This window comes from Aphidius gifuensis, linkage group LG6 (genome assembly GCF_014905175.1).
Source record: "Aphidius gifuensis isolate YNYX2018 linkage group LG6, ASM1490517v1, whole genome shotgun sequence".
Classification (NCBI taxonomy): Eukaryota; Metazoa; Arthropoda; class Insecta; order Hymenoptera; family Braconidae; genus Aphidius; species Aphidius gifuensis.
Window position 1 is genome coordinate 10863974 of NC_057793.1, and position 25447 is coordinate 10889420.

A 25447-nucleotide genomic window follows, 5' to 3' on the forward strand; every position below is an offset into this window, starting at 1 on the left:
CAAATTAATTAAAATTTTCTTTTGTTGTGAAATTGATATTCAAGCTATGTAGCACCAAGATGGAGGCATTAACGATCACACTCGTACGTTTTTTAGTATTATTGTTCTTCTCGTATAGGTATACGAGTATGTATAAAATACATGTAAATTTATTTTTTCAAAATACAAATGTCCAAAGAAAAGCAGTAGCTAAGGAATTAATGTGGCTAAGGAATTAATGTTGCCAAAAAATTATGTTTCAAGGAAATAATTTCTTAGTCACATTAATTCCTTAGCTACATCTTTTCCTTAGCTACTGCTTTTCCTTGGACATTTGTATTATTAAAAAATAAATTTACATGTATTTTATTTATAAAAAAAATTAAAAGGATCCAAGGAAAAGCAGTAGCTAAGGAAAAGATGTAGCTAACTAATAGAGTAATAATTTTAAAAAAAATACAAGTGCCAGAATACATGTATATGTTAATTGGTCAATTCTTGATCAAGTTTGGATCAGGCTGGCCTTATTAAGAATAAGTTAAGGTTTCCTTGATCCAATTTTGATCAAGTTATCCTTAATCAAGCTCCTTGATCAAATCTTGATCAAATTTTGATTAGGCTTCCCGTGTTAAGGGAACATTGATCAAGTCTTGATCAAAACTTGTAGTCAAATCAGGCTAGCCTGACCAGATTTCCACTCGGGAGGTAATACATTTTCTAAGCCTAACCTAAATTTTCTAAAGATTGGGAGCCTCCATTTTTCCTTTCATCTTTTTTGCGATTAGAGCCACCCTTTTCCTCCTAAAACCGTGACGCACCGCGAAAAAATAAAAAAAGTAAAATTTTCCTGAAAAAATTTAAATTTTAAATAACATTTTTAATTACTGGAGAAAAAAAAAACCTGTAGATTTCGATTAGTTTACGTAGATCAATAAAATAGAACCATACACGGAGAGAAATCCGCAGCATATACATATGTTTACTGTAGTGGTATCGTAAAAATCATAGCTGACGTCATTAAAGCGACTTATTCCCACTTATTATAATGATTATTTCATCTAAATTTTTTACTGTAGTCTACCGGAATTTTTGGAAGTCTTGAGTTAATGGTATACTTTATGACAGAAATTACTGTACTGTACAGCAGGTTTTCCCGCCAGATGACACGAATATTTATTGGAAATCAAATGTGTTCCTAACCTCTTCTGAAAAAGTTTATTGTTTTTATTTTATTCATGAATCTAAATAAAAATGCGGTGAAACACATGAAAATTATAAAATGGTTTATTTTTTTAAAATTAATAGACACGTTACATTTTTATTTTAATGTTTAAACAATAAGGTATTAAGGTTTTATTTAATTTTTTGTGTTGTTTTTTTGTTTTGTTTTGATTAAAATTACTGTAGTGTAGTAGGAAATTCTAGTCGATCTTGATGGCCTCCCCACGCAACTCCTCAATTTCCAGTAGACTACAGTAAAATTTGTTTGATACTCTACATTATTTGCTGCGGATTTCTCTCCGTGTAGGGCATAAAATTGAACTAAAAGAAACGTAGAAAAATTTCGTGAACGTATTCGGTGGGGTCAGTTAGTTGACAGCGTGATTCAACTGAGAATCCCTCAAATATTACAGTACTTCCATTTGGACTTTTTCGGGAAGCATAATAATGGAAATTTTTGAAGAGTTCAACATCAAATGCTTGCGGAAAAAGTCGGAGAAATATCGAAGAAAAACGAATTAATATTGGTGAAAAATGGAAAAATTTTTTTACAAAGGTGGCCGTCAGCATTTTCAACTAATTTATTAAAAGTTTGTTCAAGAATGTTGAACAATGGTGGATTTTGGAAACCATCTGAAACGATTACACGACAAAATAAATTTGACATAATATATCCGACATAATAAATCCGCCAAAAATAAATCACGACAAAATAAATCGAGACAAAATAAATCGCGACAAAATAAAATTGAAAAAAAATATAGTAAAGTCCCCCAAGGTGCACCCCAAGTGTTCCGTAGGATTTTTTATTTTTTTTCTTGTTGTTTCATTTGTTTTTTTATTTTATTGTAAAATAAATGACTATTTTTTTGTTTTGTTTTATTTTCTAATGTTGTTTATTTTTGTTGTTTAATAAAAAAAAAAATAAACGACTGAAAAATTTCAAAAAAATAACGTAAAGTCTACGGATGAAGCGTCATCGATTGAAACATTGCCGGGATCGATCTGTCAATATTTAAAATTGGGCCCTATCAAAAAATGGGAATATTAAATCTAATAAGGCCCAAAAATTGAAAATAAATATGATAATTGCTTTTGGGAAAAAAAAAAAACATCAATTTCATTTAACATCAACTAATTCGGTTCGGCGGTTCAAAAAATATCTTGCAAAAAAAAATTCTGACACTACATTTTGTTTAATAAAAAAAAAAATAAACGACCGAAAAACTTCAAAAAAATATCGTAGAGTCTACAGATGAAGCGTCGTCGATTGAATCATTGCCGGATCCGATCCGTCAATATTTGAAATTGGGCCCTGTAGAAAAATGGCACTATTACCACTGATAAGGACCAAAAATTGAAAATAAATATGGTGATTGCTTCTGGGAAAAAAAATGGAACCTAATGGGCTTTGTAGAAGCCAATTCGATTCATAACTTTTATTTTTATCGCGAAATAACAAAAAGTCACACGAAAAGTGAAAACATAAGTGTCCTACGGACACTAAAAAAATAAATGTAGACAAAATAAATTTATTTAATATTGAATAAATAAATAAATAAAATTAAAAATTCTATCGAGAATTCATTAAAATTGTCTTTTAAAATTATAAATCAGCAAAAATTTGCTTCGCCCCCCCCCCCCCCACATGACCTGAAAACCACCCCTTCATTCATGTAACAATTTTCTTATTTTAAATTTATTTTGTCCAGATTTATTGTTTTTTAATTTATTGTGTCGCGATTTATTTTTTCGTGATTTATTTTGTCCGGATTTATTTTGTAAAATTTATTTTGTCATGTTACCATCTGAAACTGTTGAGTGATCATCATCTTCTGGATATTTCTTGATAACCCACCAATCACTGCAGTTATCATGTACATTGAATAAATGATATGAAATCTTCTTCACAGCAGCAGCCATGTTTTTGCTGTTGCCTTTGTCTTGTGCCATTGCATATACGTGAAACAACGATGAACATATTTTATTGATTTCGACGGAAGCTCTTTGTCTCTATCATTTGTGGCTTTTATATTTTATAAAGAACACATGTCAGTCTTTTAGACGAATGATTTATATCAGACAGTTTGAGAATGTCATGTTCACAAGCCTCTCTTATTGCTGCGATACTGGAACTATCATTTTTGCCATTAAATTGTCCTACTTTTATATTCAGTATTGTTGTAAAATTGTATACTGTAGGCCATCAACTCCACTGCTGCATCAGGTTCCATGTTTTTGGCAGTACTATAAAAATTCAGACGACAATCGTGCTTCTCGATGGGGACATCAAAATCACATGCTTTGCATTTACGATTTCTGGTTGTGTAGTCCAATACCATGCCTGTATATACATTATTCATATATCCTACTATTGTTGCATCAACGGATACAGAAAGTTCTTTTGGAGACCAAAATAATATACATGATTGCATAATAGAAAATAATAGAAAACGTATATTGATCAAAGAATGTTACCCTCATTTCAATAAAAAATCTAAACGAATCGTGTTGATATGAAGTTATTTTTATTTTAATCAATGAAAGAAAAAACATTTCACAAAAAAACTAAAACAGAATATTCAGTTGTAACATGAATAAAAAAAAAACAGATAAAAACAAAGTTTCGATTTTCATCATTCGCCAACGACCATATCGGCTTGAGTACACCAGTTCTCGTCCGATCACTGAAGTTAAGCAAGGCTGAGCGTGGTTAGTACTTGGATGGGTGACCGCTTGGGAACACCACGTGCCGTTGGCATTCTTTTTTACATTTTTGAAAATTTTTTGGTTCAACGCACTTTCATAGCTAGATTTTGTAAGCGCGTCCTAAATGAAGTCCTATGCTTTTCATATTGAAGATTTTGTCATACCAACCCCAAAAGTTTGAACTTTTCGTGATCCTTTTTTTAATGTTAACCATTTATTCTTTCAATTATTTATCAATTTTATGCAATATATTCGCACATAAATTTTTGTTTGTTAGTATGCAACACCAATTTGCACTGATATCAAGTTTACAAAGTTATCCAATTAATACACAGTAAAAAAAAAATGTAAAATGTAAAAAAAATGTAAATATTAAAATAAAAATGTCAAATTTTTAACATATTTTTAAGTGTTAAATAGAAATTTAACATTTTTCCGTCTTTAACATCTCAAAAAATGTAGAAATTAGAAAAAAAGTTAATTTGACATTTAAAAAAATGTCAATTCATTTTACACATAAAATTAACACTTAAAAAAATGTTAAATTTTGAATTTGAAATTTTTCGAATGTTAAAAATTAGTTGAGAGATGACCACTAGGTCTTGCGAGTTGCATTAATTATGTTCCCTCACTTCTATCAGTGAATGACACCAAATAAAACTTTGTGTTACCGAAACAAGTTTAATACATATTATAAAAATACATAATATAATTAAAAAAGTTACAAAACATGAAGTATTCTTCGGTTCATTTTTTTTTTTGTTTCATCGAGATCATATCTATTCGGAATAAATAATTATTTACTTTTTATTATCAATATGTCATACCTAACCTATGATTTTGCTCGTTTGTGTCAAATTTTTTTTTTTTATTATACTTATATTCATTTTATTACAAATAAATTTATTTTGTGAATATGACATTATTATTAATAGTTTGTATGATTGTTTGTAATTTTACACGGAGAGAAAAAAATATTATGTTTTACTATGCTACTGTAGTACCGGTGCATGTTTTCGGATTTTTGATAAGATATAATATTTTTTATTATTTATACTATATATTTTAATAAAGGCACATAGTAAATTAAATCATTTGTAATCAAACTATGAAACAAGATTTTTTTTACTGAAGACATAGTCAAAAGTACTAACGAAATCTTTTTTTTTAATAATCTTTAGATACAAAGTGCTATGTGTAAATTAATGTTTATTATGTTAGCATAGTAGAATTAACAATTGACGCTCGTTAAAATAATCATTCAGTACTTAAATTCGAACAATGTTATTTATACTACTCATCAACTTTAAAAAATCAGTCGGTAACCGTTCCCTGGTAGAAATATTTCTCCGATTTTTTTCCAACTTTGGAAACTGGAGTAAATTTTTGGTTGGAGAAATTTGTCCGCCATTTCTCCAACCATGGGTCATTTTCGTAAAAAGGTGGAGAAATGGCGGAGAAAAGTTGGAAAAAAGTTGGAGAAAAATCGGAGAAATATTTCTACCAGGGAACGGTTACCGACCGATTACCATGGCGCTGCAAGGCACAATGTAGACTGACAGAAAATGGATTCCTGCCCAGATCCGTTACCGGATCTGACGTCTAAACTTTATGTTTTTTCCTTTTACTCCATACCCAACCCGCGCCTAAAGATGTTTAAACATCAAAAATTTTTTTGACGCGTAGCGGGTTATTGCATGTAGACAGTCAATTACAGTGACAATTTTGTATACTTGACTCTTTTTTGTAAAAGAACATCTTTTTTTTTTATTGTTGCGATATTATACTTACTTGAAATAATACTCGGATTATTTAGTTAGTTCAGTAACATTGATCAATTAATTAATTCTAACTGTTATGTTGACAAAACAAATTATGTCCAACTTCTGATTATGAAAGGGAGCTTTCATAATCTCTATGGTCCAAGAAGATTTGGCAAAACAATGATTCTAAATGCATTAGATAAAGTTCGTCAAGGTAAAGAATCCAAAATCTTATTCAAAGATTGTCAAATAACGAGATATGAAAAATATCATTGGAAAAGATATCCAGTCATATGTTTAAATTTTTCGACTACTTTTCGAACACCTGCAGCTTTCGAATTAAAATTCAAACAACAAATTAAAAAAATTTATTAAAATATTATATAAACACAACAAATGTTAATTATGAAAAAAATAGAACTTCTTTTCCATAATTGCTTTCACAGGTCACACAATTGAAGGTTATAGAACAAAAGTAGTAATACCCGTTGACGAGTTTGAATATTTGTTAAGATTAAATGGGTCACCTGAAGAAATGGAATCGATAATATTAGAACTTATAGAATTTCTGTTACAATCCAGGGAGGAGATGAATTCAATCCATTTTTTAGTTTATACCGGTGTCACGCCTTTTAACCCTAATTCAATGCGTAATGAATCAGGAATCTCAGTTAATTATGTTCTAAATCTTCCACAATATGCGAATATTATCAGTTTTACCGAATTAGAAATGAGAACAGTTTTAAAAGATCTTCTAAAATCATTCGCAGCAACATTTTACGATGGTAATAGAAATAAAAAGAAATTTGATGCACTAGTGTAAAAATCGGAGAAATCATTTTAAATGGTCCCTGGTGAAAATGATTTCTCCGATTTTTTTCCGTTTTTCTCCGATATTTCTCAGATTTTTTCCGTATTACTCCGATTCTCTGCGAATTTCTCCGATTTACTCACTTTTACTTCGATTGTCTCCGCATATTGTTAGTACTTGCTAATTGCTATTAAGAAAATCCAAGAATACTTTTGCTGTCAAAGAAATGATTAAAAAAAAAAAACAAGAAAAAAAGCTAATCAATTGACAATTATGTAAACGTCACGGTGGTATTTTTTCATTGAAAATTGAATGGAATACGTTTAATATTTGACAAAGCCGGAAACAAACCAGATGAGACTGAAAAGATGTAATAATGACAACAATGATAAGATATTATACAATAAAATATCATAATCAATTTTTTTTTATTTATTCAACAAAAACTGTTGATCCATTAATTCGAAAGTAACATATTTCATTCTTATACATTGAATATTTTTTCAATAATAAACCAGAATAACATAAGAAGTTTGACTTTAAATTTTATTAAATATATTCAATTCTTTCCAATCTGAATGTCTGGCATCTGATCTTCAGATTTATCTGTTTCGAATGCCTCCGAAATACAATTGATTGGTGTCTTTGCCTCAATGTTATCGGGCTTGTCTTCTATCATCAATTTCGACACATCATGCGTTCATTTCTTTCGGAAGCACATTCGATTTATTGTGCCATTCCATTTTTTTTTATATTTGTCAACATACTGTTTATGTTGAAGTTATTTTTTATTTTACGTCGTATTTTGCATTTTTAATATTGTTTTTGGACGATTGTCTCTAAACGAACAATGGCAATAATGAGGACGATTACCTTCAAATTTAGAAAGACAATCATGTTTATGTAATACCCGAATGATCATAAATGACAGTAGTCAATTTATTTCCTGAAAATAAAATTTTTTTTTCAATTGTTTTAAAAAGAATATTTTTTTTCTTGTCACGCGCTTCTAAGTGCGCCCCTCTTTACACTGCGCCCTGGGCAGTTGCCCCTCTTGCCCATCCCTTGTTACGGCACTGTTTGGAAGAAAAAATTATTATTGTAATTGTACGATAATTTTACAATATAATTTATTTATACTTTTTTAATCAAAGTAAAAGAAAAATAGTATACTTGATAAATATTCATTATCATAATTATTATGTTTATAATAGTGTATTAAAAAAGGTACTTTTTAGTTTAAAAAATAATTTTTGATTTAAACTAAAAAGTGCCTTTTTTTTAAGTATAATGTATTACGTATAAAAAAACACAGTGATATCCAAAGTTTCAATATCGATATTATTAGGATTCAACTACATATGATATTTCATCTGTTGATATTTATTGATTTTAAATTATTCAAGTTCGTTTAACATACTAAATGCGAAATAGTGTTTGTAAAATATAATTGGGGAACTGAACGATCGAGGTACTGTAATGTATAGGTAGACGGCGTATAAAAGTGAAGACGTATTAATGTGAAAAAAAATTAAAAAAAATTAATAAAACAAATATATACAAATCTAGTGTATCGACACTTTCAGCTGAGGATATTATCATAACCCAGACAACATGTTTTTTTATTCGGTTTTTATAGAGAATTTTCTCACGATTACGGGAAAAATACGGAAAAAATTCCTATACATGTGCAAAGTGGTTAAAAATAGAGTTGAAGTATGGAAAAAACGACTATTTATCGGTTATATATCGTACAGTTATTAAAATAACGATCAATTCTAATATTTATTAGTATATCAATTAATAAAGCTCGTCGATAAAAATTTAGATAATAATTTATAAATTTCAATATACGTATGTATTTTTTTTGCAACTATAATAATGACTAATAATAAAACTCTTCGAGTAAAAAAAAACGACAAAATAAAAATTTCGATATATTCAATTTTTTTTTTTTTTAAACTGCTAGATGTTTAACTGAGCCACTAGATTTTTTACTTAGCCGCTAGACTTTTGACTTAGTCTCCGTTATAGCCAAACATATTTTTATCAGCTTAATTTTTCCCTCAGCTACATCTTTTCCTTAGCTAAATTTTCTCCTTAGCTAGATTTTTTACTTAGCTGCATTTTTTACTTCGTTTTAATTATAGTATTCTTAACACAATACCTTCACAATTTTACCGACTTTATTTTTCCCTCAGCTACATCTTTTCCTTAGCTTTTTTACTTCGCTACATTTTTTACTTAGCCGCTTAATCTTTCACTTAGTCTCAATTATAGCTAAACACACAATATCTACATAATTTTACCAGCTTAATTTTTTCCTCAGCTACATCTTTTCATTAGCTAAATTTTCCCTTATAGCTATATTTTTTACTTAGTCTCAATTATAGCCAAACAAACAATACCTACATATTTTTACCAGCCAAAATATTTTACTTAGCTACATCTTTTCCTCAGCTCTATTATATTATCAATTACGAAACGAATAACCACCAATACCAGAAAAATATCGATAACTCGAAAAATATTCGGAATTTATTAAAAAGTTTTTTTGAACTTTTTTTTCTACTTGATTAGTTTTATCAATCGTTAGTATAAAATTAAGAAAAAAAAATCGATATATCGAAATTTTAAAATCATTGATTATTGAAAATTACTGAACAACAATAATTGTATGAAAATAGAAAAAAATAAAATAAAAACAAACAATATTTTCATAAATGAATGAAAAAAATGTGTTTAAATGTGTACTTATTTTTATTTTGTTCAATTACAACAACACGCCGAAGATGTTTACACATAATAAACCCGCGAGTCTAGATGGCTCACAAAAAATTTTTTTTTTCTAAATTATTAAAATATACAAACAAAACATAAATTTACTATCATAACTTTATGAGAACAGAAATTTTCGTCCCGTCATGTACATGCGCTCGTGGCTCAGTGGGAAAGTCGTTAGTTTAAGATAACATGGTTTGCGTTGGTCAAGGGTTCGGTTCCCCTCATATGGTAATTAGTTTAGGAAAAAAAGATATGGTTTACAATGTGAAGTTGCACTGCACTTCTGATAATTAACAAAAGTAATGTTAAATAATTAATTTTTTTATTTATTTAAATCAGTAGTAATTTACTTCTTGAATTAAATCTAATTTTGACTTGATAGAAATCTTTTTGTTCTCAATTCAAGACACAACTGGATTATTTCCAAGAAGCCTTGTTCTAAAATTTAGAACTGTTGTTCATGAAGTGAGAACAAAGAGATTTTTTTTAAGAAGTATGCGTCTCAATTCAAGACCTTTTTAGCATTTATTTCAAGAAGTTTTATTATCATTATAAGGATAATTTTTCTTTTTTCAAACCTATTTTAGGTTTATTTCAAATCTAAATCTGTCATGTTTCAAGAATTTTTTTGTCTTTTAACAAGAAGTTTTCTATTCATAACAAGAACTTTTTTTCTTTTTTCAAATCTAAAAATTTCCTAGAACAAAAGTTCTATCTGGTAGGACTTTCTTTCAGTGTGGGCTAATTTTGTACCCTTAATAATAATAACAAAGTATTGTAAATTGAAATTTTGGAGTAACATGTTTTTTATTATTATTATTGAGGTACAAATTAGCTTAACGTCTGCTCTTTAAAACAAAAAAAAAATTATTTGAAAATATTGATTTTTAAAGGCACCATGCAATTGTTGATTAAAAATTTTCATTAATGATCGCATGGTGCCTCAAAAATATTTTTAAATAATTTATTTTTTATTTTAAAGAGTAGAACGTGAACTAGAATGGAATGTGTACCTCAATAATTAAAGCAGATATTAAATTGTTAATTAACGTTTTAGAGTAAATAATTTTTTTTTTGTTGTTATTTTTGAGGTACAAATTCAGGGCTTTAGTACAAATTATTCTGCGTCTGTAGCAATTTTTTTCCCCCTGAGTCATCTAGAAAAAAAATCGGTTTTAACCCTTTCTCCACTCTTTAATTTTAAGGTACAAATCAAAACAATTGCGGTGCAAAATGGTACAAATTAAGACGCTTCTAATGAGTATATTCTAGATAATTTTTCTAGGACTTATGCAGGCCAGGTTCACGCACCTGTGCAATTCTTCTACATATTTTCATTTAACCGTGAATGATGAAATAATAACTATATTAATTATATATAAGAAATAACAAATCTTCTTGCGTATAAATAAATCGAAAATTGAAACATGTATATATATACTTATATGTAGCTAAGGGAGAATTAAAAAAAAAAAAAGAACAAGCACACACGCGGACAAGAAAAAAATCGATAACTATGCATACATGCACATATCCGTATGTACGACATGAAACGTCTCGAGAGTGGGGGCAACGAAGACATTCAGCTGAGAAATTTATTTTTTAATAAGTTTTTGTTTTCGGCTTTTACTGATGTTGATATCTTTTTTATTAGTTATTGGAAAAAATCGAAAGTAGGCTTATTAGAAAGAGGGTCATCGATATATATATAGTAAAACTATTTTTATTTTTTTTTTTTCGGCCAATAGTTAGACTGCAAATTGATAAATTAGAAATTATGACGTCACAGAGCACAAACTTAAAATACTTGTACCCGGTAGAGAGTTCGCGTTCGTTCTATATATTTTTTTTGTTCTAAAATTGAGGCGAAACCCTACCAGGTCTCCTGATATTCCGGGGTTAATGAAACAAATAAAATTTATATATCGGCCGAGTATTGGTTGATTCTTGGATTGCCATGATTATAATGTAAATTCAAGTAGAACAAATTTTCCTCGTCTCTAATTGTTGCTGATATGTTTAAGTATGGCTGGTACCGAGTTCGTTCCCAAGCCTCGGCTAGACTCGGTTGAATTCGGACTTCAGAAAAAAGCGAACTGGCAAAGTGGAGGGGACACGATTGGAACGAACTCGAATTTTTTTTTGGGAACGAACTCGGATGAACGTGCCCCACCCTCCAAAATTAATCCGGGCATTTCGGGGAAGCGGGAACGAACTCGGCAATTGCCATTTTATGCCCGAGTTACACACACTATTTTTTGCCATGAATGTTTCGAAACCGAGATTTTGATGCATGTGACATTAATAATCAATTAAATTAATAACAATAATCAATTAAATCAATAATAATAATCAATTAAATTAAAAATAAAAATTTATTAAATCAATAATAATAATAATTAATTTCGTTTATAACAATATTTAATTGAATTGATAATTGAGGGTCCGGATGCAATAACAAGCCGAGTGCTCGGAGGCCCATGAAATGTAACGTTGTTCAGGCTAAATTTACGAAAATTTCAGAATGATTTGATATTTTTTCTCCAAATAAACTATATTCAATTATTATTGTTTAAAACATAAAAAAATTAAATTTGATGATTTTTCTTTACGAAAAAAACATTATTTTTCCAGGTCTAACTCGTCATAACTTTGTTAATAATTAATGAATCGACTTAAAACTTTGCATATAGTTTTTTTATAGTCTAGCGATAGTAAAAGTAACTTCAAAAATCCTATTTATTGTATTGTTTTATTTTATTAATTTATTGAATAATGCTGGCCGAAAAATACGTTTTTTGAACTTTGAGATAAAGAAGTGTCGAGAAAATCTTAGAATTTAAAAACTTGTCAGTGGCAACATTGTTCATCTATATATTCTATGATTCTTGATAAATAATAATAATAATTAAGTTCAGTTTGAGATTTGAAAAAAAATTAATAAAAATTAATAATGAATAAAATAAATAAAAAACCAAAGTAATTAAAGTTTTTTTTTTATCGACTTGAGTAAAGAGTGCTTCGACAAAGACCCAATGCAGTGTTTCCAACTGGACCCAAAGTTGCCTAAAGTACCTCAAAGCCCTCAAAGCATTCAAGATTCTTATTTCTTAGTGCATCCCAATTCCTAGTTCATCCTATAGGGTCTATAGAGTCTCACCTGCTAAACACGTGTTGGCTACTCAATATTTTGTGTTAATTTTATTTTATTTATAATCACTAGTTAAGGAGGTTATGCAGAAATTACTCTTTTTTTTTTAAATATAATGAGAATGTTCTGAAATTTTGTACACAAGTAGATCTTTTCATTCTGAATACAACGGTATATTTATTTTCTTATGTTGATCGGTTAAATTTTTTGTAATTAATTATTGAAAATAATATTTAACATTGGCTCTTATGGAGATTTCAACCATTTTTTTCGGATAGAAAAAATGATGAAAAAGTCTTGAAAAAAATCACACATATACTAGAAACCGAGTTTTATTAATTGCGCGAAAAATTTTCATATGTTGATCGGTCAATTGATGAGAAATTAATTATAAACTTTACAAAAATTAGATGTGGCAACGTATGGCATGTTCAAACACACACACATACCCGCAATCCCATATATTGTATACGTGGCGCAGGCGCTTTTCACTTTATTTTTTTACAGTGTAGCCAGATTTCAGTTTTGTCTGTGACGTCAGAAGCGCCCCGCAACACCCGCAATGAATTTGTGCATAACCTCCTTAACATGACGCGCCTGCGGCGCGTGTCTTTGCCTCTTCCAGTTTGAAAAAAAAAAAAAGAGAAAAGACGGGAGTGCGTGAACCTAGCCTGCATAAGTCCTAGAAAAATTTTCTAGGATACTCATTAGAAGCGTCTCAATTGGTACTATTTTGTACTGTAATTGTTTTAATTTTTATCTCAAAATTAAATAGTGGAAAAAAGGTTAAAAATCTACTTTGTTTTAGATAGCTTAGAGGAAAAAAAAAATTGATACAAACACAAAATAATTCGTACTAATTTGTACCACCAAGCCCGAAATTTGTACCTCAAAAATAACAACAAAGAAAAAATATTTACTCCAAAAAGTTTCTATACTGCTTCCAAAAATAAATATTGTTGAATAATTTTTTTTCTATTTTAAATTTAATGGTACAAATTGAAGCACAACTTACTCTTCACTTTGGAAAAAAAACATCAAAATATGTTAATTATTAAAGCAGATATGCAATTGTCAATTAACATTTTGGAATAAATAGTTTTTTTTTTTTGTTGTTATTTTTCAGCTACAAACTATTATGCGTTTGTAGTAATTTTTTTTCCCCCCCTAATTCTTAAAAAAAAAAAAATAAATTTATTTTACTAATTAAAATAAAGAGAGAGAAAAAAAGAATATCAATCTAGGGAAACAAAACAACCAATCACAGAAGAAAGAACCGCCGTTACTTTTCTTCTTTTTAATAATAGGAGAAAATATGAATTTGATATTTCAATTATTGTGTTTTTCTTTATTGTTTTTAGAAGGAAATTTTAGTGAGTATAATTTATTTTTTAAATTAAGTTACAAACATGGTAAATTAGAGATGATAAAATTGTTATAAATCTTATAAAACGGATAATTTAAATAATAATAAACTTTTTTTTTTTTTTTTCAATTGATTTTTAAAGTTTAATTATAACTAATATAATTTGTAAAGTAGTGCAAATAGCATGGTTCCTTACCACGTTAACTTGGGCCCACGTGTGAGTTGCTTGCATCGACAGCAACTCTGTGCGGTCGAGTTCACGTGATTTTTTTTTTTTGTTTTTTGATATTATGATATTGATGATAAAATAGAAAAAAAATAAAAAAAAAAGATACAAATAATAATAAATGTTATATTGAAAAAAATATTTTCAGAATTGATTTTCAAATGTACAGGAATGGTAAGCAACGTCACAGCTGTATTAAATGAAAATGATCAAGTTGTATGTTCATGTTCAGATGATGAAGATAACAACAGTACTCTTTCATTTTCTATAAATAATTCTCAAATAAATCCTTATGAAGTAAGCTATATTTTAATTGATGATTAATAACTATTGAAAAAAAAAACAAAAAAAAAACTAACTTGTTATTGTCTTATAAGCCTGGCATTTATTATTTTTTTCGGTAGCAAGGTACCATTCACGGATCAGTTTGGTATGAGTTATAAAAAAAAAAACGACAATACAACATTATCTTTGAAAAAAAAAGTGTATCTATGTGGGATGGAAGAGATTATGTATGTTTCAATAGTTATTATCGTACTTGTCTGTGTATATGGGTTAAAAGTGAGTATTTAAAAATAAGTATTATTTTTATTTAATAATTATTACTCTAATATTTTTTTTTTTTATTTTTAGCAAAAGAACGTTTTTTTTGGCGAAGGCATCTGAGCAAACACTTGAAATTCGAAATTTCTCCTCTATGAAAGTTCCTTGTGTACCAACCTCACCATGCTACGATGTGAAATTATTTAAAGGCTTAAAGGTAATTGATAAATAAATAAAATACAATAAAAAAATTTTTTATATTTTTCAAGAATATTATAACTTTATTATTATTATTATTATTGCTAATTTTGTTACATTGTTTTTATTTGTAGGAACTTGCAATTACTGAGAGAAGTCGTGTTAAATTTGATCCTCGAAAAGGTTTTATCATAACCAATCCAAGATATATCAATGCTCCCGTTGATTTTACTTGTTCAATAACATTGGATGGACGTACAGAAAGTATGCTATATATCACACGAAATTTGACTTTTAAATAAACTTTTAATTACCATGTTTAATTTTTTTTTTTTATTATATTAACCCATGTTTAATTGAAAAACAAAAAAAAAAAAGACAGAAATTTAAAAATAGAATAGTTATAAGAATTCAGTCTGGTTAAGGGATTACCACCGCATATCTAGAGACCTCTTGCGTATGAAATTTAGAAACATAATATTTCTATGAGTGCGAACGAGATAAAAAAGAAGGAGAAAATCTTGTTTCTCACTTCAACTTGAGTATTTAGACAAAGACAAAAATTTATTTTTATTTATTGTAAAATAAAAAGGTCTCAAAGCCCTATTAATTTTTATATCAAAACTTTCCTTATTATTTCCTCTATCTATCTGTAGTTTTTGAAAAAGCTATCTGCGTTTTCCATAAAATGGCTAACCAGGTTTCTAAAAACTAAACCAGACTCTCCATAAGAACCTATGTATAACCTTCAAAAAAGTAGCCTACTTTAGTAATTAATTACTAAGTAATTAGCTACAAGAAAACTATCAAAAAATTTGAGCGTATGTATTATTATTTCATTAATCTGCTCAAAAAATTTCAAGGCTCTATCTGCGTTTTTGATTGGTGGTGGTAATCCCTTAAGTTGATAATAATATTGACATCGTGTATCGATTGAAAACAATTATTTTGTAATAAAATCATTATTAAAATAAAAACGTATGATCATGCCAACATAGTAAACCATATTTCCGAAAACGTCCCTCAAAACTATGGTAACATGGTAAAACTAATTATTTTTTTTTACAGTATGAATATATTTTGGAAATAAGATTATAAATTATAATAGTTGGTTACCGTGGTTGATCATTGACCAACGAGCACTATCGTCACCAATCGTCACTGCATATTAAGCTTTGAAGAACGTTCAGTAAAAATTACCACCAAGTTCACGATCAATATAACTTACCATATACAATAACTAATAAATAGATAGAATAATTAATCAATAATATTGAAAAAAAAAAAAAATTGCTCATAAAGCTGTCGGGATAATAATAATTGTCATAATTGTTGTTCATCATCAATGAAATCACCTTTGTTATGACTTTGTTATATTAGTGCCTAGTGGCAAATTTTCTTCATTTCTTTTAGTTTATTCGACAAAAAAAAGGCAAAAATCAAGAGTATTAATGCTATAATATTTTTAAACTAAAGTATTTTGTATTTGTTTTATACTGAAAAATAAAAAAAAAAAAAACGTACAGTTTTGTAACGTAAAATTTTTATTTCATTCATCAAAATTGATAAGTTTAATTTTTTGTATAATTATAAAACTGAATACAAGTAAATAAATTTCATTTTATTTTTAAACTGCCTCTGGCCTCAACAATTATTTCATTTAAATAATTTGTTTTCTTTTATTTTTAATTTCATTTTTTAATTATATATGTAAAAAAAGTGTTTAATCATCATATTGAACTTCCGAGTTGATTCCAATCACTGCATTTAGAGAAAAATAATATTTATATATATTTATTATTAATTAAAACATTATTTATTACCAAACACAATCCAAGTACAACACAATAATAGTATTATAAAAATACTACAAGACATGATGTAATTTTATTTAAATCAAACAATTATTTTTTTGATTCCCAGAGAAATAGTTTAATAGGTCCGATACCTTTGCTGTACAAGACTACAATAAATGAAAAAACGATGCTTCCACGTACACCTCGACTTTGAATCTTATCAGCAGTAAACTTTTTTTTGATTTTACGAATGAGGTGACGTTGGAAATGTTGAGCGCGAGTTCGACTGATTCATAGCTTTGTTAATGTGTTCTTTATATTTTAGGAAAATTTTATTTTTGACATGAGTCATGCATGGACGTGATAACATTTTTCTTTCTTTCGATTATCACTGTGTATGTGTTGATGGGATTTTTTGGTAGACTTATTTTTTTTTTTAATAATACATGCGTATAGTTACAAATAAATAAAAATGAATCATGATATTGGTTTGCTATATATGGTCATTGAAACTGATAATTATACTTTTGAATATTAAAAAAAAAATTTCATTTTAAATAATATATCTAAATATACATCGATTCCGAATGACTCATTAATAAATTTATTTTATTTTATTTTTCTCAGTAAAGTTTAAGAAACGTTAGTGATAAGAAAACTCCAATCAATATACGCTTCGCGTCACCTACGTATTGGATTTGTCTACCGAAAATTAAAAAAGGCTCTCATTTCTTAAGTAATTGTCAGAGACACTTCGTGTTAGAACCAAAAAAAGCGTATTTTCAATCTCTTTAATTTGTATATTTCCAATTTTTTCTCAAATAATTATTGAAGTTGCCAGAGCCAAAAATGTTAAAAACTTTTTTTCTTTTTTTTTTAAATATTAAATAACTTTTTGTCTGTAAGCGTGATCGATTCGCACCGACTAATTAAAAGTTTCCTTTTATTTTGATCTTTAAATCGCCGCTATTTTGAAAACGATATCTTTAAAACTCACGGAGTTATTAGAATTCTAATAGGAAAATTTGATGTGGCTGTTTTTTCCCGATTTACATTGGAACCCAACAAAATCATGTTTTGTGGAGATTCGACGCCCCGAGTGGAAAAATTTTCAGGATGCCCTATTTGACCTAAAACCCTGATCAGAAACGGATCAGGAATGGAACAGGATTCCTGATCTGAAACGGATCAAGTAATTCTAAAAAAAAATTAATTTTTATTATTTGATTTTTTGTAAATCGGCTAACTAATTTACTATAGCAATGTTAATGATGAAACAGGTTGAATGATAAGATTTTATATACCCAACATAACTTAAATTACCTAACCAGTAGCGGGACGCGAACTCGGATCGTTCAGATTACAACTACGGGCCTTAACACGTGCGGCCATGCCGTCTATCGATGATCGGATGTGATTTTTTGCTTTCATAAATTACATCAGCTAAAAAAAACTTAAATTAGAATTTGCGACGTAAATTTTGACGTAAAAATAAAATATAACAATTTGTTAAATTGTCCCTTGTCATTTTGTTTTAGAATTAAAATTAAAATTAAATCCAAAAAATATTTTTCCTGATAATATCCTGGTCAGAATCTGTTCAGGAAACCTTATTCAGGATACGTTCAGGTTTCCTATTCTTTTCCTGAACAGGAAAACTGAATAAAAAAAATTAATTTATTTGATAAATTTTTCCTGATAGTATCCTGGTCAGAATCTGTTCAGGAAACCTTATTCAGGTTACGTTCAGGTTTCCTGTTTCTTTTCTGAACAGGAAAACTGAATAAAAAAAATTAATTTATTTGATAAATTTTTCCTGATAATATCCTGGTCAGAATCTGTTCAGGATCCCTTATTCTGGAGACGTCAAGGTTATCATCTTAATGAGTTATCAAAATTGGAATACCTTGAATATTTAAATATGGAATATGTGAACAACTTCCGAGACAGTAGTCTTATTGCTATTGCCAATAAATGTAAAAATCTCGAGTATTTGAATATAAGTGAATGCAAATACATCACCGAATCAGGTCTAAATTCTATAACCGAAATAAAATCATTACGAAGATTAAATGTTAGCTATCTCAAATGTGTTACAGATAGTTTTCTCGGAAAATTAAAAAAATTAAATCTCTTAGACTGTAGCAATTGTCAAAACATTACTGATGATGGTATTATTCAATCCATAAAAAATTGTCCAGATCTTAAACATTTTTTTCTCGAAATCACCCCTATGACAATTGAAACTATTATCGCTGCCGACCAGGCAACCAAATATCGTAAAAATAATATTATTTTGCAAATATTTGTAGCTCGTGAAGAGTTTAAAAAAGATTTTAAAACCAAAATTAAATCTAAATGGTTGGCTATATCCAGTACGTATATAATAATCGAACCTGTCAGTTGACGAATATAATTTGGACAGAAAGGCAATAAGAATATTTTTTATAACCATGGAGTTTTATAAGAAGGGTAATCTGTGACGTCACACTGTGTATGAAGCTCACAGAATGGAGCAAGTCAGTACACATTATCGCCAGTGACGGCGCTAGTAGCGAGAAGATCCGAAGTCACATGGTGTTTTTGTTTACATTTTTTTTTTTTTTTGTGTGCCTCAGTTAGAGTATTCCTTTATGTAAAAAAATAATACAACTCAATAATACATTATTTATTTAACACCTAAAATTGAAGCGATACATTTTAATAAAAAAAAATACCAAAGACAAGCAGTGTCTAAGAAAAAGATAAAGCTAAGGAATTAATGTTGCTTATCACCTCCATGTTTTATGCTAAGCTTATACCCACTATATATATAACTATGTGTAGATGCGCACCCTATCGGGCCCAAACTTTGTCCGACGATGGGATTTACTTTCGACCTTTTTTAGTTAATTGGAAATTTCAACTGATATTGTTGATTCATGCATAATTTGATTTATATATATAAGTAATCAATTTTCAAATCACTCATAGCAGCCTACCGAGATTTATTTGTCAATTGTTTAACTCGAATCAGAAAAACAAACTATTCAAGAATTTCCGATTTTTTTGCGCCTTGATAATAAATCGACTAATAATAAATTTGCTTTAAAAATTGAATGCGTGTATATTTATTTTAATAAATACTTAATTGTCATTAATTATTATTAGAACAACTAATTTCTCAAAAATCAATTATTTATTCAATATGAACTAGAAATTATCTAAATAATAATTTTCAATTTTTCGTTGATATCATATTTCCTTAAATATTAGTTATATTATGAAGGTATAATATTTATAATTTTATTGTTTTTATTTGTTCTTTCCAACTACTATGAATAAACAAACAAGTGATCAATCATCACTCATTGCATCTCAGTCGTCCAATCAGATTGAAGCTAGACTCGGTATATCCCGTCCACACCCGGCTATATCTTCAGCACCAGTGGACACTAGTGGACATCAGTCGACACTGCATTACAGTTTCAACCACCTTCCGACGTGCATTCAAGGTTCATCACTGTGACTCGCTGTATTACTTTTCATACTCCAAGTGACGATATCAAAAAGTGAATTCATACATTTGACGATTTGAACTCTAACTTGAGAGAATTTACAAAAAAAAAGTATTTATAAATATTTTATTAATTTTTTATAAAATTTTTAAACAGTAGCATCACAAAACGTCGGCTTTTTATTAATTAAATAGTTCTTAAATTCCAAAAACTCCATTAAATAATTTGAATTTGTCATTATTCTTTACATATATTTTATATTTATATTTTTTTCATTGTCAGTTTCATCTTGAGTATATAGATTCCAGATATATCTATTAATAGATAAATTTAGATAAATTTAGATATACGCCGTGCGGTGAATTTGTAACTCTTTGATGATGAGTACGAAAGAAATCAGTTATGATAAGAATAAACAAAAACTTTTCGATGATGTTGATCAAAAAATAGATGTCATTAACTTCCTGAATGATTATTCATTAGCAGAAATATTTATGCTGCTGCCAATACCTGATAGAATGGCCATGGAAGAAGGTAACATTTCAAATGAAATTTTTTTTTTTTTTCAATCGATGTTTATGCTTTTATTATATAATTTTTATATTTCTTTTCTAGTTTGTCCAAAATGGAAAGAAGCCTGTGAACTTGCTTGGTTAAACATTACAAAATACAAATGTAGCCATACAATTGGTCATACTTATAATGACAAGTTGCTGACACAATCATACGTCGAAAAATTATTATTACGATGTGGTATTTATTTGAAAGAATTGTCTCTTTCGAAAATTTGCAACTCAAGTATCATGCCAATGATTGGTGAGCGCTGCACAAATTTAACAAAACTTGAGTTCGTATTTAACCAGAGATTAGAAGTCAATACTGATTACTACATTCAAGCTTTTAAAAAGTTAGATAAATTGAAATTCATCAAGATAATATCAACTCCTTTGAGATATCGTGAGCAAACAAACTTGAATCATGAAATACTTGATAGTCTTCCAGAAGAAATTAATGAAATTCATTTGATTTATCGAAGAATTATTTCCGAGACACCTGTGTTTTTCGTAAGTACTCCTCAATGATTATTAGTCTGGAATAAATAAACCTTAATAAATATATAAATCAATTTTAATAATTTTTCAGAATTTAAAAAAGTATAGAAATCTTCACAGTTTGACATTGAATGGCTGTACTTTAGACAATATCCTACAACAAATATCTAAACAAATACCACTTGTTTATCTTGATCTTAAATATTCCTCGGTGACCAATGATTGTATGTTTAAAGATACTTATCTTTTTCCACAGCTTGTAAATTTGCAACATTTTTATTGTTTAGATAATTGGAGCGAAATCACACTGTACTCAACAAGTACTCTTTTCAATACATGCAAAAATATCAAATATTTTAACGGGCAAGATATTTGCTCTTCTAATCACTCATGTGACATTTTACCCGAAAACTGGGTAAATCTTGAAAAGTTGGAATTTTTTACTACAAACTGGACACTTACTGATGATTTAGCCTCCAAAATTGTGAAATATTGTAAGAATCTAAAATACTTAATTATAAAACGTAAAACCATAAAAGATATTTTGGCAAAATTGACAGAGTTAGAAAATCTTGAACGTTTCGTATATCCGTTGTTTGACATTGATATTGAATCAATGAATAAAATTGTAACCAATTACAAAAAACTGAAACACCTGAGTGTTGTTGATAATGATGATGATTATTATTATGTTTATTTTGATCATAATGATTTGAATGATGATGGTCATGACTATGATTTTAATGTCCGTGGCTATTATAATCTTATTAATAATTCCACTGATGACGATATTGATGATCCAGTTCCTTCTTCTAGTGTTTTTGATGAGTTATCAAAATTGAAATATCTTGAATATTTGAATATGAAATATGTGAAAAACTTTCGAGACAGTAGTCTTATTTCTATTGCCAATGAATGTAAAAATCTCGAGTATTTGAATATAAATAGTTGTAAATATATCACTGAAGCTGGTCTCGACGCCATAACTAGAATAAAATCACTACGAAGATTAAATGTAAGCTATCTCAAATGTGTTACAGACAGTTTTCTCGGAAAATTAAAAAAATTAAATGTCTTAAACTGTGCTAATTGTCAAAACACTACTGACGTTGGTTATATTAAATTTATAAAAAATTGTCCAGATCTCAAACGTTTATTCCTCAGAAGCACTCGTATGACAATTAATACCATTATTGCTGCCGACAAAGCAACTGAATATCGTGAAAATAATATTGTTTTGCATATACATGTAGCTCGTGCAATGCTTGAAACAGGTTTTAGATCAAAAATTAAATCTAAATGGTTGGTTATATCCTATTTGTTATAAATTATATGTTATAAACTATGCGTAATTTATTAATTTATAAAAATTTAATAAAGTGTTTGTAAAAGAATTTTAAAGGTATAAAATTGTTTACTATTTTAAATTCAGTTAAAATAAATACATACATAACAATTTCTTATGTAAAATAAAAATTATTCTATAAAAATTAAATATTAATGTGTGTATCGTATTTTACTTATGATAAATCATATATATTATTAACTTTTTAAAAATATAATAATATGTGCGGCAATTGTGTAATGAATTAATATTAGCAATAACTTTCAAATATAAAATAAAATTTTTTCAATTTAATTTCATGTTATTTTAAACAAAAGCCAAAACACAAAAAATTAACTAACTACAGCATATATTTTTTTTTGGTTAATGATAATCATCATGATAACCGTGTCATTATAGTCTGAACTCTACTGTCTAATCACCTATGACTTTTTACGTATCATCGACTGTCACTATTCGAAGAAAAAAATTTTAATATCATCTGAGTTAAACATCTGGAATTAATTAAAATTCATAATAGAAACTATCGAAATTTCAAAGAAATTATTTCAAACAAATAAAACATTTATGTTTACCTAATATTTGTCGGCATATGTATCAGACCAAGTTGGTAATTTTCAACGATTGATTATCGTGACAATGGTATAATTTGTATAATTTGAACTAAATTTTTTTCTAATCATGTATCCGACTTTTTCCTTATACCAGAATAAAAATATATTCCCCCGAGATGATTTGTTTTTAAATGGGAAAAATCGAAAAATTTCGACTCATATATAAGTAATAGTTTTTTTGTAATCTGTTTGCTTGTGGTATAAACGATGAAAATTTTTTTTATCTGTTGTTAAAGGGCAGGCCTTTAACTTCTAGTGACAAAATTATGACAGATTTGCACCTCGAATTTTTGTCCCACGATAACAATTTTATTTTTAATTGAATGACTTAAAAAAATATATCAAAATGTTTAAAAAAATGGCACACGTGTCGGAAATTATGTCTCCAAGTGATGTGATAAGTCTAAACAATTTTAATTATTGTTTTTTCGACAGACTAGTTTGTCGGCCATCACTGAGATGTACACTCATTTTAAAAATAAAATATAAATAAATAAAACTTTTTAATAAAAATTCAATTTTCGAGACAAGTTTATTAATAGCAGAATCATTATCATTATAAAATAAGTATATTTTTTTGATTAATCATGATAATAATTAAAATTAGTCTTACAATAACAGACACGTTTCAAAAAAGAAATATAAAATACCCGCTTATATCTAAAATTTACAGTAAAAACTACGAAGAAAATATGAATTTGAATACCAATATTTGTATTTTTCTAAAAAAAAATATTAATCAGTATGATGTAGCTTTTTTTAACAATATTATTCAGTATTATTCAGTAATAGATAAATTATATATATTGGTATTGAAAATTCATGATGGCTCACCTACAGCAAGAGCCAACCATATAGATTTATTTATTGCCTTGAATGATTTTTTAAATATCCATTTAACTCTTATAGTCAAAATAATATTATTTACACGATTTTTCGTTGCCTCAGAGGCACCAATAATCGTATTAATTGTAATTTGAGTTTTCCGGAGATTAAGATGTTCAAGATCAGGACAATTTTTTATCAATTGAATGATACCAGCATCAGTAATGTTTATGCAATTCTCACAATCAAAACATTTCAATCCTTTCAATTTGGAGATAAAATTGTCTGTCACACAATCAATCGTAGCAACCTTCAATTCTTTCAATGATTCGAAGTTGGTTAACGCAATGAGAGTTGTTTCAGTAATATTTTTGCAACGACTTATATCCAGCTTTGTCAGGTTTTTACATGTATCAACAATAGCAATAATACTACTCTCGTGAAATTCATTCATGGTAATCCGTGGCAATTTTAATTCTTCAAGATATTGCAATTTTAATAAATGATTAAGAACCGATGAAAGGTGATGTTGGCCATCAGCCAGAGTCTCACGAGAAAAGCCATCGATTTCTAGAATTTTAAGTTTTTCACAATTATTTGCTATAGCAATTATTGTTTCGACATGGAGGTCACGTAAGTAACCTATTCTTAAACATTCAAGATTTTCTAATTTTGTCAATTTTTTTTGTAAAGCAATTATCATTGTATTTTCCATTATTATCTCCCTCCGAATGTCTAAGTATTTCAATTTCTTGCAGTATTTAACAAGTTGATTTGCAATTTCATCAGTAAGATTCCAACTAATAGTCAGATGCTCCAAGTTCTTAAGGTTTTCCCAGTTTTCAATTGAAATTTTAAGATTCCCAAAACAATGCGACCTCCATGGTACGTCAAGATATCTTATATTTTTACATGTATTAAAAATACAAGTGGGGACATTCCAAGTAAATTGGTTAAGTGTAATACTGATATGCTCCAAGTTGACAAGTTGAATAAATAAATAACTAATATTAAATGAGCATTTTTTGGTCATGTGAAAATTTGTCAGGTCGAGATAAATGAGTGTTGTTTTTTCTGATATTTCTTGGAGAATTTTGTTTAGATTGCATCCGCTCAATGTCAAACTGTGAATATTTTTGAATCTTTTTAAATCCTGAAAAATTACAAAAATTAATTTATCATATAAATTAAACTAATTAAAATAAATTTATCTAGTTTATAATATTAATTAAGAAAAGTAACTTACGAAAGACAATGGTTTCTTGGATAGGCATTGTTCATGGATTAAATGAATCTCATTTATTTCTTCTGGCAGATAATTAATTGCTTCACAAGGAAATTTTCTTCTGAGAAACCAATCCATATGAATCAATTTTATTTTGATGAATTGCAATTTTTGTAATTTTGTAAACGCTTCTATGTAATCATTGGCATTAGTTTTTAATTCACCGTTATGAAAAAATTCAAGTCTTGTTAAATTTTTACAGTGTTCAGCAACTATTGGCATGATACACGATTTGCAAGTTTTCGAAAGCGACAATTCTTTCAAATAAGCGCCAGATTCTAA

The 25447-nt window shown here is 28.1% G+C and overlaps 1 non-coding gene across 1 annotated transcript; it reads left to right on the top strand.

Annotated features, from left to right (window-relative positions):
• Window positions 1-3842: 3842 nt before the first annotated feature.
• On the top strand, window positions 3843-3961 carry LOC122859951. The gene has a single exon (XR_006374395.1). It is a non-coding gene; the product is annotated as a 5S ribosomal RNA (ribosomal RNA).
• The last annotated feature ends 21486 nt before the right edge of the window (window positions 3962-25447 follow it).